The sequence below is a fragment of the Ahaetulla prasina genome, chromosome 8, assembly GCF_028640845.1.
Source record: "Ahaetulla prasina isolate Xishuangbanna chromosome 8, ASM2864084v1, whole genome shotgun sequence".
NCBI lineage: Eukaryota > Metazoa > Chordata > Lepidosauria > Squamata > Colubridae > Ahaetulla > Ahaetulla prasina.
In genome coordinates this window covers 94,366,280-94,379,917 of record NC_080546.1, presented here as the reverse complement: position 1 = coordinate 94,379,917, position 13,638 = coordinate 94,366,280, and positions in this window count along the sequence as shown.

Below are 13,638 nucleotides of genomic sequence, written 5' to 3'. Positions count from 1 at the left end.
CAGACACTAACTTAGATAGTTAGGATATTAACTTGTGGCTTATTAGACTGCTGATTCCACTGGGAATAGTTGGGAATTTGTAAACTGTGTTTTCTCTTTCCAGCTTCCCAAACTCAAAGTTTGAGTAATTCATTATTTTTCATTAATCTGATTCCAAATATCTCCTCCAATAGGGACAAAAGACACTCTTCTAACCAAAGCCTCAAATGACTTATTTCCAACACTCTTATGTCAAACCAAATAACGCCCTTCTTCTCCTTTCTGCAATGGACAAGTAAAAGAGTTGGCTGGTAAGGGTATCTGTCCTTTTAATTTCCTCTAGTTTCTCAGACTGGATCACAGGCAATGACTTTTGCCCACTGGATTATTCCCATCTGCTCTGGTGCCTTCCGGAGCTCCCTCTGGCAGAGGAAAATTTAAAGCTTTCTCGGTTTTGATAAATTATGTCTATTAAAAAGATTATTTTGTCTAGTATTGCAAGTAAAATGACCTTTTTTGCATCTAGGAAGATTAACACTCCCTTTTTTGGTGGTTATTGTTGACGATGTTGATGTCTTCAGCTGCATTGATTGTAAACCTGTTGTGTTCCCTTGAGTTCCCTTTGGAATATAATCTGAGAAGTGCTGCATCTGCGGCCTTTCTCATATTCTTGCTGGGTCAAGAAGTGACTCGAGACATTTTGCTTCTTTCCAAGATAAGGCGACAGAACCCTCACCACATTTCTGACATCAAGACAACTGAACGTGTCCAGAAATATTTTACAAGAAGAGTTCTCCACTCCTCTGAATACAACAAAATACCTTATGCCACCAGACTTGAAATCCTGGGTTTAGAAAATTTAGAACTACGCCGCCTTCAACATGACCTGAGTTTAACTCATAGAATCATCTATTACAATGTCCTTCCTGTCGAAGACTACTTCAGCTTCAATCACAATAATACAGGAGCACACAATAGATTTAAGCTTAATGTGAACTGCTCCAATCTTGATTGCAGAAAATATGACTTCAGTAACAGAGTTGTTAATGCTTGGAATAAACTACCTGACTCTGTGGTCTCTTCCCAAAATCCCCAAAGCTTTAACCAAAAACTGTCTACTGTTGACCTCATCCCATTCCTAAGAGGTCTGTAAGGGGCGTGCATAAGAGCACAAGCATGCCTATCGTTCCTGTCCTATTGTTTCCTTTCATTGTATCCAATTAATATAGTTATTACATACTCATGCTTATATATATGCTTATATATTGTTTAGTTATTTCATGCTTATGCTTATATATACTGTGTGACAAAATAAATAAATAAAATAAATAAATATCAGCAGGATGCCGGAGAGGCCTCCCTGCCAGTCTTTCAGCTAGTACTGTAGCCAGGAGATCCTCAACAGAAGGAGCCAAAGCCCAACAGGGTGGATCCAGAGGATACGGGCCTCTTCTTGGCTGAGCTCAAGGGCTCAGTTGAGGGGAAGCATGAAGTGTGGTGCCCCCTTGGCCATCGATCCAACTTCACTCTGGTGTGGTGCAAGTTGCATACTACTATAGGAAGAATGGAAGAGCCTGCAGCCTCTTCTCATCCTGTTGTGGTCTGCCAGCAGCCTGTGGAGCTGGCAATGAAGTCAGACAGCAATGAGGCTGAGGTGGGGCCAGGGCCATCGGGGAGTGAGGTGCGGACTCCAGAGCCTCCAGAATCTGATAGTAGTGAGGCAGAGGAACAGGAGGAGCCTGTTCCTAATGGACGCATGAGAAGGGCTGCCAGAGGCAAGAGCAGCTCAAGCAAAGAGGATGACTCGGGAGTAGGGCCAAGGGATGATTGGCCCCTCCCATAAGGCTTAAAACTGACCAGCACCGGCATTTGAGCTTTGCCGGAAAACAACATTGGTAGCTTCGTCTTCTTCTTCGTCTACATCTTGCATTTATTTTTGTATCTGTGACTTCTGAACAGTTTGCCAAGAAAGGCCTTTGGCAGTTTGCCTAATTGGACCAAGGTGTGCGATAGGACTGAGGAATTTGTGTTGGGAGGAATTTGCTTTAATTTAGTTGAACTGCTAAATTCAACTAAATGAAGTAATTTGCAGCTGTTCGAATAGGTTTGTTTTTTCACAGACTGAGTTTCCTACTACCTACTTGGGCCTGGGTCACAGCACATCCCAATCTCACGGGCCAGGAAATAGCAGCAGACCACGTCTCCTCCAGGGGCATCTTTTTTTTTTAATTTCTTTTTGTCACAACAGTATACACAAACAATTGTCATAGATAAAACAACATATCTTGAAGAATATATATATATATATATATATATATATATATATATATATATATATATATATATATATATATATATATATATATATATATTCTTACTTATTTTTTTTATAAGTAAAAAAATATGCATCAACTATATTAACCATATGCAGAGCCCAGTCAACGTCTCTGATCCCTTCCCTCTGCCTGCTGGTGGTGGGGGGCTCCTGCTTCCAGCCCCCCCGGAAAGCCCCTGCGCTTTGTGCCTCTGCTTTGCCATTGGTCAGAACCCACAGAGAGCATCCAGGAAGCTGAGCAAGCTATTTCTCTCATTTGAGTTGAGATAACTTGGCTGTTTCTGTGTGAGGAAGAGAGATCTTGCTTTCTATCCAAACGTTTTCGAATAATCTGTAGTCTGTGTTTTCTGGTGGATACTTAAAAGAGCAAATTCCTAAGAGGTCCGTAAGGGGCGTGCATAAGAGCACAAGCATGCCTATCGTTCCTGTCCTATTGTTTCCTTTCATTGTATCCAATTAATATAGTTATTACATACTCATGCTTATATATATGCTTATATATTGTTTAGTTATTTTCATGCTTATGCTTATATATACTGTGTGACAAAATAAATAAATAAAATAAATAAATATCAGCAGGATGCCGGAGAGGCCTCCCTGCCAGTCTTTCAGCTAGTACTGTAGCCAGGAGATCCTCAACAGAAGGAGCCAAAGCCCAACAGGGTGGATCCAGAGGATACGGGCCTCTTCTTGGCTGAGCTCAAGGGCTCAGTTGAGGGGAAGCATGAAGTGTGGTGCCCCCTTGGCCATCGATCCAACTTCACTCTGGTGTGGTGCAAGTTGCATACTACTATAGGAAGAATGGAAGAGCCTGCAGCCTCTTCTCATCCTGTTGTGGTCTGCCAGCAGCCTGTGGAGCTGGCAATGAAGTCAGACAGCAATGAGGCTGAGGTGGGGCCAGGGCCATCGGGGAGTGAGGTGCGGACTCCAGAGCCTCCAGAATCTGATAGTAGTGAGGCAGAGGAACAGGAGGAGCCTGTTCCTAATGGACGCATGAGAAGGGCTGCCAGAGGCAAGAGCAGCTCAAGCAAAGAGGATGACTCGGGAGTAGGGCCAAGGGATGATTGGCCCCTCCCATAAGGCTTAAAACTGACCAGCACCGGCATTTGAGCTTTGCCGGAAAACAACATTGGTAGCTTCGTCTTCTTCTTCGTCTACATCTTGCATTTATTTTTGTATCTGTGACTTCTGAACAGTTTGCCAAGAAAGGCCTTTGGCAGTTTGCCTAATTGGACCAAGGTGTGCGATAGGACTGAGGAATTTGTGTTGGGAGGAATTTGCTTTAATTTAGTTGAACTGCTAAATTCAACTAAATGAAGTAATTTGCAGCTGTTCGAATAGGTTTGTTTTTTCACAGACTGAGTTTCCTACTACCTACTTGGGCCTGGGTCACAGCACATCCCAATCTCACGGGCCAGGAAATAGCAGCAGACCACGTCTCCTCCAGGGGCATCTTTTTTTTTTAATTTCTTTTTGTCACAACAGTATACACAAACAATTGTCATAGATAAAACAACATATCTTGAAGAATATATATATATATATATATATATATATATATATATATATATATATATATTCTTACTTATTTTTTTTATAAGTAAAAAAATATGCATCAACTATATTAACCATATGCAGAGCCCAGTCAACGTCTCTGATCCCTTCCCTCTGCCTGCTGGTGGTGGGGGGCTCCTGCTTCCAGCCCCCCCGGAAAGCCCCTGCGCTTTGTGCCTCTGCTTTGCCATTGGTCAGAACCCACAGAGAGCATCCAGGAAGCTGAGCAAGCTATTTCTCTCATTTGAGTTGAGATAACTTGGCTGTTTCTGTGTGAGGAAGAGAGATCTTGCTTTCTATCCAAACGTTTTCGAATAATCTGTAGTCTGTGTTTTCTGGTGGATACTTAAAAGAGCAAATTCCTAAGAGGTCCGTAAGGGGCGTGCATAAGAGCACAAACGTGCCTACCGTTCCTGTCCTATTGTTTCCTTTCATTATATCCAATTAATATGGTTATTACATACTTATGCTTATATATATGCTTAGATATTATATAGTTATTTTCATGCTTATGCTTATATATACTGTTGTGACAAAATAAATAAAAAAATAAAAAATAAAGGGAAGCTTCTTTTCTTTAGCTAAATGCACCAGTTCCTCCAGCCTATCCCGCTTTTTATTTATTTTATTTATTTATTTATTTTATTTTGTCACAACAATATATGTAGGTATTTTTGCCCCACTTTCTCTTGGGCAGCTTCAGCCTGCCTGCCTCAGCCAATGGAAGCTCCACCTTGGGGGGAAAAGCTAAATGGCCACTAAGTGGGAGAAGGCGCAGGTGAGCCCTTGAGGGAATGGTGGTGGTGAGACCTGATCAGAAATGGGAACAAATGTGGTCAGTTCATTCTGGGGTAAACGGGGAAGAGGTCTAAAATGGTCAGGGTCTCAGGCTGGGAAAGCGTTGAGGTCTATGTGCTCCGAATTCATTGGGAGGCCCAGTTTCAGCTGTGGGGGGCAGCTGGTCCTTGACTCCGCTTCTTTTCTTCTGCAGAGCAAGGCTCAAGATTAGGGACCAATTTGGCTTTGGCTTTTGAGTTTTTTGTAGGTGCACACCCACATTTGAGATTTTAAAAACTCTTTAAAAGTTTGGTTACTTCTCAGGTTTTTTCCTGTGTTTTGCATAATACTGCTTCCTCCAGAAGAGAAAAAAAGGCGATGCAGGATATTCATAGATTCAACGTACAATTTATTAAAAGCAGGAAAAAGATGTACTGCCAACAATTAAAAGAAACAAGAAATTATTGAAATTTGGCTTTACTCCTATACTTATTTATGCTAAAGTAAATAATGTAGAATTCAGACATGTATAGGATTGAAATATAGATTTTATAATGGGAGGTTGCTTTTATTTCAAAATAGACTTACTTTTAAAATCCTTTGTATAACATCTTCATTTAATTATATGCACTTTTGTTTGAAATCCTGCCTAAAATAGTAAGTTTTTGTATATTGCTTAATGACAGAGTGTTTTGGAGGTCGTGAGTTTGTAGAATGTTTCCTTAATACATGCTGGTATTAACACAACAGGTAATCAGCCTGACCAAATGTGTATTTTGAATGTTTGTATCCTATTGGCAGGATGTGGAAGGTTTCCCCCAGACCCCATTCCTTCCAAACTGGGGGTCAGTCTGTGCTGACTATGGGTGGGTGCTTGGGACTGGACATCCTGGTCCTGCCTGTAAATGGACACAGATGCAGCTTCACCTCCTAACCCCACCTAATAGATTTAGTCAAACAAACTGTGCAGCAGGGTGGGGGGGGGGGGGAGGATTAGAAGGAGATTAGGAACTCGCCCTCGGTTTGATCCATGATCTGCTATTACTAAAACACAGCAGTGCAAATCTTTCTCGCTCCAGGGCCTTTTGGACCACCAACCCAAAGCTGAAGGGAAATCCCACTCTATTTTTCCCTCCAGTTGCTAACTTTCTGCAACTAATTCGTATGTGTCTGTTGATTTCAAAGGTAATTAGTCATTTGACCGAGAGGTTTTTGTGTGTCCTGAATGCAGCCCTGCCAAGGCACCCCCATTTTAAAAGGACAGAAAATCATGGCGACAATTTCCACTCGGGGCCCCTAAAAGGAGGGGCTGCGTTCCCAGGCGGCACCCATTTCAGCAGAAGACAGATTGGAACAGAAATCTTGGGGTCCCCCCTCTTTCTGCAACTGCACTCTCTTTTTTTGTAAGGTGGGTAAAGAGAAGTCAGATAAATATGGAAAAGTTGCAAGGAGTCGCATTCTAGGCTCACTGCGATATAAGAGAAGGGTGTTTTCTTCCTTCATTTAGGAACATGGAGAGAAATACGGAATGTGGTATCATCACATAGACTGTTGTCGCAGTCCAAAGTCCTGGCCAGTCCCTGTTTTTTCAGGCATCGGTTGTTGTGCTCCAATGGCAGGGTTATATCACACAGCAGGCCTTCAGGAGCATCAGTTAAGTGAGCCTGACAGTCATCAGACATTGGGGAAGCAAACCAGACACAGGCAGGGGTGCTGGCGTATACACACGTGCATACACATTCACATATGTCATTTACATAACTCTCTCTCTCTCTCTCTGCACGCACGCACATGCCTGCCTGCGTACAAATGGGTGCAAAGCAGTAATGGCTTTTCATAAGCTTTACCCAAGCTTTTAAGCCACCTTGATTTTTATTCCCTGTTAGCCGTTGCATACAATATTTAAAGCATATTGTCTACTCGGGAAACACAGAGTGACTTCTTTTGCATTCAATGAATATTCATGGGGAAGTTCAGGGGCGAAGTGCCTTTTCATGACTAAAGATCAAAAGGAACTGTGTCAATTTTGTCTTTTTCTGGGCTGACTGCTATTTTTTTTTAATGTAATAAATTGCCAATTTTGGAGAGGCAAAGAAGAGAAATGGAAATGCTTATGCCTTTCAGGAGACTTTTGATTGTGCAGTTATGAATAGTCCTCCAACAAACAGTGTTGCAGCTCATTCAGGCCCCGGATAGGCATCCAATTGTTAATTCTGCAAATCACCGTATCCTGTGCCTGGGCAGCTGCTGGCTGCCTTTTGGCATAATTAGGGCCCTCACTGGCCAAGCCCTGTTCCTATGCCACTCAGGAGGAGCCCCCCCCTTTCTGTAACGCTCCTCTCACTTTTCAAATTTCATTAAGAAAACAGCTCCCTTGACTCAAATTAATTTGCTTACTTAAGTGACTTTTAAAAATATTGTTGTTTCAACATATTTTATTTATTTATTAAATTTCTACATTGTCCATCTCGCTTGAATGACTGGGGTGATTTATAATAATATCACAGATGAATAAAATATATAAATATAAATTTATTTTATTTAAAAGATGAAATAATATCCAAATAGAAATAAAAATGCATTAAATGATAAAGTAACATAACTGCATACCCCCTTTGTACAATAAATTCTATAAAGAAATTGTTATATCTGCCTGCCATTCTTTTTCAATTTACTTCATAATAGTTAGCAGTCAATTTTGGGAACAGTCCCACAAAGAACTTATAATGGATGTTTAATTTTTTTTAAAAAATGAAAGTTTTTCTTAACTTGCGAAGGTAGTGTCTATGCCACAGTATGCGATGATCTCTACCGCCTAAAACAATGACATAATTGCTTTTTATAAAGTATTGTTAGGTCTCTTAATTTAGGGGACATTACAGAAGCTGCAAATGTACAGAACAAGTTTATAATAACTGTATGGAATCCTTATATATGATTCTGGATTTTTAGCACTTTTCATGGGAAGTGTCTCAATAATCCGATTTGGCATCTGGTGAAACATCATTGAATCAGACCACAGAGGTCCTGCAAGATTTCTGCCAGGTGACCGCCCACCCTCTGTCTGAAGACTTTCCCTGAAGGAGAGCTCCCATTTCACATAGCAGCCTGTTGCTGGTGTAGCAATTTCCTCCTGAGATGGAGCCTGAATGACCGACTTCCTCTCTCTTCCGCATGGATAACCCTCAATGCTGGAAGACCTCTATCACACATCTCCTCTCATTTACCCTGCGATGGATAAGGACACCTTGATTCCTTTTAGGTGGCCTGTAGCCACTCCAAACACAACTGGGGCCTTAAGAAAGTCTGGTTGCCTCTTGAAAAGCACCTTTGGGACAATCATGGCTCTCCATGGACATTGTGCCTTTCATTTGATTTGCCCAGTTGGGAGACTTGTCTGCCGGTTCTCTCCTGGAACCATTGCTGAACCCTTAGATCTTTGTCCTCTGATGTGCAGCTATTTCAATATCAGACGGACTGGTTTTCTTTTCAAAGATGGCATGACAGATGTTAATGGTAGATTTTTTTCATGAAAGATTTGGAGCAATATCGGAGACAAAAGCCCTAAAAACCGTGACTTTGGTGGGACTAGCCCCCATGCAAATCTCTTTCCTTGGATGCTTAATTTGTCACTCTAGCATAGTAGCAATATTTTAAATAAAATTAAAGCGTCTTTCCCAAATTGTAATCAGACTCTAATGCAATGGTCTGGAAAGCAGTAAAAACATTTAGCACATGATGTTTTATAGGTTAAGATAAGATTGTTAGAAGAAGTCAGAAAAGATTACAAACTTAGAAAGAAATGTTGGATCTGGGGAGTAAACTAATAATAATAAAGTGTATAGACAATTTTTAGCAAAAAAGAAAAGAATGTCAGTGCTTAGATAAAAATAAAATTAATACTTACTAAACTAAGCAAAAATATAAATTGAAAAAACCCACAAGATTCCCTCTAGCTGGTCTAACTCCCTGGGGATGTTTGATAATTTTGTTTCCTCCTGGGCCAAGGCAAGTTCCTAAGAAACTGACCTCTTGGGGGTTTTCCCCTCCATTCAAAGGCCACTCAGGAGAGCCTCAAGGAGAAACTCTTCTTAGCGACTTTTTGGGTCACGTTCTCTGCCTCTCTTTTTTCTATGTTCTGGAGGGCTTCCTGGTGCTGTGGTCTCCCATCAAGTCCTTCCTTTGCCTGGTTCAAGAGAGCCTCTCATTCCCTCATAAGTGATGGGTGGGTTTCCCCTTCTCTGCCAGGATGCAGGATGGTTAATTCTTCTCCTCCTTAGGCACATTCTCTGCAGGCCAGGAGGTCTTTTCCCCTCCATCTCCTTTTTCCTGGGATCTATCTGACCCATATCTAAGGGGATGACTCAACTTTGGAACCAGCCTACGAGCCTGTAAGAAGCCAGATCAATCGAATGACCAACCAATGGTGGCATTGACCACCTCTCCACCGGGAGAACAGCCACGTGACCACATAAGACTAAACAAGAGTGGAGGAGAGCTGAAACAAGATGCTTCAATCGAAGTCCCGCTGATGATGTTACCTAGCCTAGTGACAAAACATTCAGAAGCTAACTCGGAGAACAAACCACCAACAACATCTACCACCTGAGCTACACGTATTTTCTACCATATCATGACTCAACTTTATTCCTCCTCTAAATAAATTTTAAAAAGAAAACAAAGCAATTATAGAGTAGAGCTATATCCCCAGTGGCTTTGGGAACACATCCGGTGCACCATTGCCTCCTTCCTGGATGGAAGACCCTGGGGAAGCAAAAGGACTATAAACTGGACACATTCTAGTCCTCCCTTCACCATGGTCATCCATCAGTTCTGCTAGGTGTAGCTGCCTAGCTGGACTTTCTATTTTCAGTGATTTTTTTAAAAGCTGGTATGCTCTCAGGTGTTTAAGCTTACAGAGAGGCAAACTAACTTAAGCCTACAGCATACGAAACTAAGCTGAATTAAAGTTCAGCCTGGTGTGGGAAACCAGCCACCAGCTGAGTCAGCAGCCTTGGGGCATCAGGGCAAGCCGCCTGACTGCAGATGCTCCATCGGTCCACTTGGATGGAGGGCGTTGTGCAGAAAAATTCCCGCTGGTCTTCACAGACCACAGCGGTTTCTCTCTGACAATTGCCAGCCCTTCATGCTGCCTTTAATAAAATAAAAGTGGATTTATAATATCCTGGGTAATCTAAATTAATTTAAGGATTCGGGTTTCTTATCTCCATTTTTAAAGCAGACTTTTTCTTTCCTTCCCCAAAGCAGAAAGATACTTTTTGCTGTAGTGCCCGGTGCTTTCCATTTAGACCGAACTAGAAGGGAGATGCTTCAGGGGAACTGGGTGATGAAAGGACTACAAGAGCCTTCAATCCACTGGCTGCTGTTTCCTATTTGCAATGCTCAATTCACATGTGAGTCACATTTAAGTAATAAATGGTGGCGCCCAGGGAATATATAGAGTCCAATTGCTTTAAGTAGTGAAATGCTTTTATCAAATCTCAGATGGCTCTCTGTTCTGAAACAAAGTATTCTTGACAAACATTGTTGGTAGGTCCACTTTGTTTTCAACCCTGTACCTCCAGTCAGACACTCCATATCTATGCAAATGGGCATACACGAAGGAGTGCAATATATCAAAACGATGTTAATGTTGCATTTATTTTATAATGATAAGGAAAAAACTACATTTATTCACCATCATCTCTGTATTTTTTGGAGTTCAGCAGCGGGGTCTGCAGCTCCTGGTAAAAAAAACAAGATGGCAGCCATGACAGCAGGATGGAAGCTGCCATCGTTTTTCATAAAAATGGGCATAGCTTTGATCCCACCACCCACGCTCTGTGGACAACCCTGCCACTCACAGTCAAATGTAGTTGATACCCTCAGATCAGTGACCTGGTTTTTTATGTTATTGGTAACGTAAGAATGGGGTGGTAACTTAAGAATGGTAAGGGACGCGGTGGCTCAGGGGCTAGGATGTTGAGCTTGTCGATCGAAAGGTCGGCAGCTCAGCAGTTTGAATCCCTAGTGCTGCCGTGTAACGGGGTGAGCTCCCGTTACTTGTCCCAGCTTCTGCCAACCTTGCAGTTTCGAAAGCACATAAAAATGCAAGTAGAAAACATAGTGACCACCTTTGGTGGGAAGGTAACAGCGTTCCGTGCGCCTTTGGCATTGAGTCATGCCGGCCACATGACCACGGAGACCTCTTTGGACAGCGCTGGCTCTTGGGCTTTGAAACGGAGATGAGCACCGCCCCCTAGAGTTGGCAACGACTAGCACGTATGTACGAGGGAACCTTTACCTTTACCTAGTGGTGGGATTCAAATAATTTAACAACCGGTTCTCTGCCCTAATGATTTCTTCCAACAACCAGTTCACCAAACTGCTCAGAAAGTAAACAACCGGTTCTCCCGAAGTGGTGCGAACTGGCCGAATCCCACCACTGCCTTTACCTTTTAAGAATGGGGTACATTGGTAATAAATGAATGAGGCAAAACAACCCTCCTACTGCCTGCACATAAACCCATCTCAGGGTCATGAGGGGCTGCCACAAAGAAGAGGAGGGGGTCAACTTATTCTTGAAAGCACCTGAAGGCAGGACAAGAAGCAATGGGTGGGAACTAATCAAAGAGAGAAGCAACCTGGAACTAAGGAGAAATTTCATGACAGTGAGGACAACTAATCAGTGGAACAGCTTGCCACCAGAAGTCGCAGGCACTCCAACATTTTTGAGAAGAGATTGGACAGCCATTTGTACGGGATGGTATATAGTGTCTCCTGCTTGACAGGGGGTTGGACTAGAAGACCTGCAAAGTCCCTTCCAACTCTGTTATTATGTTCTGTTCTGTTCTGTTCTGTTCTGTTCCATTCTGTCTCTCAAGCGACCCTTTAATGAGCACGCCCCAGAGTGAAGAACTCTCCTCACAACAAGGATGGGGGAGGAAAAAGCTACTTTGGTTGTTTTTGTCAGGCTGGACCCACGACAGGCTGTTGACAGCTGGGGCTCCTTTGAATACAGGGATCACTGCAGACTTTCCAGACTTTCCAGGGAGTGGAAGGAGGGGACGTTGAGGGCTTCCCTTTCCATCCCCCCCCCCCGATTCAGACTCCCCTGTGAGCCTTGTCAGCCCCTCAGGTCTCTCTTGCAGCTGAAACTGAAGGAACTGCATGGCCATGCAGGCCCCCTCCCCTCCCCGTGCCCTCCTCCTTCCCTCACTGAGGGCCTCCTCCTTCTCTAGGGCGTTTGTTATCTGGCCGTCCCATGGGGCAAGGGGTGTGTGTGGCCCTGGGCCAGTTGGACGGCACACAAAATTGATACATCAAAAACTTCCTTTCTTCCATGCCTTTGCCATTTTATCTGTGATTTTAAAGCAAGCATCAAGAAATATTTCACCAGTCCCCTTTTCATTTTAAAATATGTTCTCCAGAGGAAGCAAAAGGGCCTTTTAAAAAGCAGGAAAAATAATCTGACAGTTTTAAATTTCCCCTTGATTATGTTCGAAGGTAGAGCTAATCCCAGGTTTACAGTTTTAGGGGCATGTTTGAAATATCTTCATAAAATTAAGAAGATAGTTGGAAATAGATTAGGTCATACCTAGAATAGATTCAATGAAATCAATGGGAGTTAAATTTGTGGGTTTTATCTTAAGTCCCATTGACTGGGCTCAATCCATAAAAAGCAAAGGGATTCTGAAATGGCTTAGAAACGCCCTTGGTACGATTAAGCGATGGAATAATTTGCCTCCTACAGTTGTGTTTGCTTGATCACTGGAGGTTTTCAAGAAAAGACTGGCGAGTCATTCTGACTTTGGGCAGGGGTTGGACTAGAGGACCGCAAAGATCCCTTCCAACTGTATAATTTTATGAGTTCATTAATTATGAATCCTTCGTACGTGTAACTTCATGCAATTTAATCTACTGGCTGTATGGTTGTTTCCTTCTGATAGCTTTTTTGTTTTTAATCGGTACATTTTAGTTTTAAGTATTTGTTATCAAAATAAACATAAATAAAAGCTACAATATGAATGAATGAATCAGAGATTCGGCTGCTTTTGAACATGAAGTCCGAAGAGAAGATTCTCCCAGCTTTTGTTCTGAAATGGCAGCCACACTGATCATTGGAAAAATGGCCTCCTTTTTACGTATATGCCTAAAATTATTTATTCTTTCACTGCTTATTGGTAAGCAATTCAACCAACACTCAACAAAACCCATCAATTTTAAAAATTAAAATACTCTCCCCATTCCACCCTCCACATACTGGTTATACTGTTTTTTTAATCTATGGTAAGCAGCCCTGTGAGTTCCAATGAAGTTTGCAAAAGAGATAAGGGCAATCCCAGGACAGGCCTCTCCTGGCCAGGAGAATGGCGTCTGCCCACGTAAAATATGGCCTGGGCAGCTGGGCGGGCCCTGGCGAGAAGAGGCAGGAAAGCCCCACAAGGACTCATAAAGTCTCAGTCAAACTTGACCTTATAAATCTCAATGGCGTTTATCAATCCCACCCAGAACGTCTTAGGCTAATCAATCTGCAGCTGATAAGCATGCATTTTATCTTGGATATTTCCCTCTACACAAACTAATCACGGTAGATTAATAACCTTTGTAAAACTTGGCACAGCATCTGAAAGGCCAGATACTGCTGGATCTGCTCTTCTGGGCCAATGTGGTTCTTTCTTTAGACAATCATGTGAAAGTCTCATAGACAGGGTCAATTTATCTTCTTTTAAAGTATCCCTTTAAATTACCCAAGGAATGTTTGCTTGTTTGTTTATTCAGATAGCTAAGACTTTGGAATCAGATTTGTTTTTCCAAAGGCGGTTGAGCTAACAACAGCACAGGAAGCATTTCGACTGCCAATAAATTCTGATAATTAATATATTAATTAAGCATTAAAGGACCTGCTTTCATTCGTTGCATTTTAGCACTCTTTTTTTTTTCTTTTAGTTTGTTTTAGCACTCTTGTATAATATTTTACTGAAGAAATGTGA